Source organism: Triticum aestivum, chromosome 5A, assembly GCF_018294505.1.
Source record: "Triticum aestivum cultivar Chinese Spring chromosome 5A, IWGSC CS RefSeq v2.1, whole genome shotgun sequence".
NCBI classification, from domain to species: domain Eukaryota; kingdom Viridiplantae; phylum Streptophyta; class Magnoliopsida; order Poales; family Poaceae; genus Triticum; species Triticum aestivum.
Window position 1 is genome coordinate 705185987 of NC_057806.1, and position 4156 is coordinate 705190142.

Here is a 4156-nt window from a genome sequence, read left to right on the forward strand (position 1 = left end):
ACTACCCCTTCCCCACTATATGTCTTCCCACCCAACCTTTTCATCCAACACATGGTGGCATCCAAGATGCTTGAGTGCATGTGCAAAATTTATGATGTTTATGTCGTCATAAAAAATAATTGACTGTAAAAGGAACTTTGAAAAAGTATACTATTGGGACTCGGTTTTATCTTTTTGCCTAAAGCTTCTCGAATATCCAAACATCATGAAAAGTTGCACGTTGCTTGCGGACTCGATCATTTTCAATGCCAATTTTTTTTCAGTTAGTCTTTACTACTCCCTCCGTTCCTAAATCTAAGGGCTCATTCGGTTTGAAGGAAATTAAAACGAAGCAATTAGAAGTAGTATAGGAATCTTCTAGGATGTCACTTGCCAGCCTTGGGATTTCCATTGCCTCGTTCCTACGCAAAACATGAGGTTTAAGTGAATGTATAGTTTTCTCCAAAACATAGAGAATAAGTAGTATTTCTAAGAAATTCCTATACTAGTTTCCTACAAACCGAATGCATCTACATAATTTTTTTCTCTTGAATCCCATACCCATATTGTTCCTATGAAAATGCACCAAACCGAATAAGGCGCATCTACATAATTTTTTCCTCTTGAATCCCATTCCATATTTTTCCTATGAAAATCCTCCAAAATGAATAAGGCCTAAGTCTTTTTAGAGATTTTAATATGAACTACATACGTAGCAAACGGGTGAATCTACACTTTAAATTATGTCTATATACATCCGTATGTAGCCCATAGTAAAATCTCTAAAAGAACTTATTTAAAAACAAAGGAGTATCATATATGAATTTACTGTTCATCAATTGTTGACGAGCCCGGGCTCAGATGTAAATTACCGCATATTTTGTAGCTTCGCTTGTTCACATAGTAGTTTACCACAAAGTACTCCTACTACGTCGTCTATAGAACAAGCCTCCTTCTACGTACGGTACACAAATCACCCTCCGATCGAACCAACTCAGTAGCCCGTGTCCACAGGGAAAGCTTACGGCGGGTCATCCACCGGCATCTCGCTATATCCGTCGCCTCCCGTGTAGAACCCAGTGAACTTGACCCTGGGTTGCAGTGGCCCGCCAAGTCCATCATTCAGCAAGTATGATTTTCCGTAAATATTCTCGAAAGATCCGGTCTAGTTCTATATGAATACTAATAGGGGATAGGATCAAAATTGAAGCAACTTGTTATATTTCAAGCAATGGACGTATAATTATGGCTTTCCCATAATGATTCAAAGACACGAAGGATAGTGAAGATTCGACGGATACTAAAGATTCAGATGATTTCTATCAGGTGCATAAAAATAAAATCAAGATGTGATTGAGGGCCCTGGAGATGTTAAGGCCTCCTTTGATTCATAGGATAGGAATAACATAGGAATATGCAGTTATAAAAAATGAGATGACATGTATCTCAAATCTTATGAGTAGGGATAGGAAAAGAGATGTCTTTTGATTCATATCATAGGAATTTTTCATTGAGTCTAGACTAATGTTTATGCTCCTTTGAAATGTGGAGGATAGAAACTAGTCATATATAGGAATACGAATCCATTCTTATGAACCAAAGGGCTCTAAAGAAAAATAATCCTATCCTACAAAATTCATATGAAATGCCTCCAAACCAAGGGAAGCCCAAGTTTAGACTTTAAAGTGTTTTGATGTAACATTAGAGTTTGGTCAGTATTTTTTTTTCGGGCACAATATTTTTTGTTGGTTTCTCTTAGTTTAGTTTCTTTGATCTGTATAATATTCTTATATGGTTGGTTATAGTCTTTGATTTGGTATAACGGTTTGGTTCCTTAATTTCTTTTGTACAACCTTCCTTTATTAAAGAAAGATACATTATGAAAGTGGTTCTGATCTTCCATGACGCCCTCAATTTCATTTACGCTTAAAGGAAAGTTTTATGTTTTTCAAAGGCAAATGAGAAGATCAAGTGCTCTTGTTTATTCATAAGATGTTGTTTCTAGAAGGATTTTGTGATAAATCAAATGACTAGATTATGAAAAATGTAAGAGATCACCAAGCAACCCAATTCCTAAATCCAAAAATCGTCATTCATGGCAAACGAAGTTTGTTATCGTACCCAAGCACCCTGATTCATGACCAGTGGTGTTTGCACTGTATGATAGGACCGAAAAACTAGCATTTATATATATACTTTTTGAAAAAAGCTTAGGTTTTATAGCTCCCTTGTTTTTCAACATTACAATCACAGGCGCTCATACAGACACATATACTCATTCTTATGAACACATACTTGACACCTATCTATATGAGCACCTTCAAGATACTGAACCGGCACAATATCTTCATCTCACATGGTGCTACTAGTGTCTTCAGCCTCCCGTCGGCGTCTTGCATGCCACGCTTGCCGCCACTCCGGCGCCGAACGATGCATGGCAGGAGGTGCGTCTGGCCGCGGAGGAAGGACGCGTGCGTGAACTCCCACCGGTCCGGGTCGACCTTGTGGAAGCTGTAGGTGCTGTGCTACCGGACGAAGCTGGAGAAGTTGGAGTGCTTGAACTGCGTGGCCAGCAGCGCGCGCGAGAAGGCGAAGGGGTTGGCGACGACGAAGCTGTTGCTGGCCGACCCCCACGCGACCACGGCGTCGGTGGCCGCGTCGTCCACCATCGCGCACGTCTTGGCCATGAACGGCGCCACCATACTGCCGCCGCCGCCGCTCCCCGAGAACTCAATGCCGCCGCCGATGCTCATCTAGATGTGAAATAGTCTAAACCATTTCATTTATGCTAAGAAGGAAAGTTCTATGTATTCCAAAGGCATACGAGAAGATCAAGTTGGTTTTTTTTAACATATTAAATGTTGTTTCTAAAGGGATTTCATGATAAATGAAATTATTGGATTATGAAAACATAAGAGGTAACACGCAACCCAATTCCTAGATCCAAAATAAATGACTCATGGCAAATGAAGTTTGTTTTTGAATCGAAGCACCCTGATCCATGAGCAGCATGCTTCCCTTGTTTTCTAACACAAGGCACAGAGACCCTCATATACACTCACAAACACTCATTCTATAAATGTACATAAACACACCAGATCTTTACGAGAAACTTCAAGATACTAAGCTAACACAACATCTTTGATATTGACGAAGTAGTCATAGATGTGTCGTAGTCGACGAAAACGTCTTTTCTCACTGAACATACATACCAAAATAAACTTAACACAGTGCGTACGCAAGTGTCAGTTTAAGGCTAAAACCTTGATTGGCTCCTTCACAAATAACCAATCCATCTGAGCTTAGCTCTCCTTGTTCACAAAGTACTCCTACCACATCGTCTAAAAAAACTCCCTTTGTAATATGTATTACGTACAGTACACAAATGTGTAGGCGGAGAGCCGGAGATAGAAACACCAGCTGAACCAAGAGGCAGTACTCAGTAGCCGCCTCTCCTGGCATGTAACCGGACGGAGGGCTCACAATTCTAGCGAGCCATCCAAAGAATCAAGGAGAAATCCGATCTCCTTCTTCTTAGGAAACAGGAAAGGGATTCAATTTTGGCTGGATCTCTGGGCTGGGTACTGAGCCATTACGCGTCTGCTTCCGTGACTTATTCTGGATTTGTCTAGACTTGTTTGTGCTAGTTTCTTTAGAGCAACTTCAACCGGGCGACCCATTTCGTTCGTTACGTCCGTTTGGTTTATCGCGGACCAAAACACTAGACCAACGCGCCGACCCATTCTTAAAAACCGTCAGCTTCACGTCCGCGCAAACCCATTTCCAGCCCAAAATTGTGCGTGAAATGTGTCGGCGCGGACGTGAAACGGACACGCCGCGCGTCCCCTCGGTGTCCGATGCGGCCCCGGATGTCTGCTGCCAAACCACCCCCGTGGTCACAATTAACGCGACCACCAACCGAGGGCCCGTCTGACTTTGTGTGGAAGGGCCGCGTGCCCGTCTTTTTTAATGGACGCGTGCGGCTGGGCCGGCCTCATTCACTCCCCATGTCTACATTTGGCAACCTTTGCTCCCTCGTCGACGACCAGGAAACCCTAGCTAGCCAGCCAGCATCCAGCTAGCCATGGGAATCTTCAGCGGGAAGGGAGGGAAGAAGGGGAGGTTCAGCACTGGAGCGAGCTCTTTCCGCGGGCACCCTGCTACATCGACGCCGCCG

At 42.8% G+C, this 4156-nt stretch overlaps 1 pseudogene; it reads right to left on the reverse strand.

Annotated features, from left to right (window-relative positions):
- Positions 1-2732, reverse strand: part of LOC123101849 (heat stress transcription factor C-2a-like) — an 8850-nt pseudogene extending 6118 nt beyond the window's left edge.
- Positions 2733-4156: the final 1424 nt, after the last annotated feature.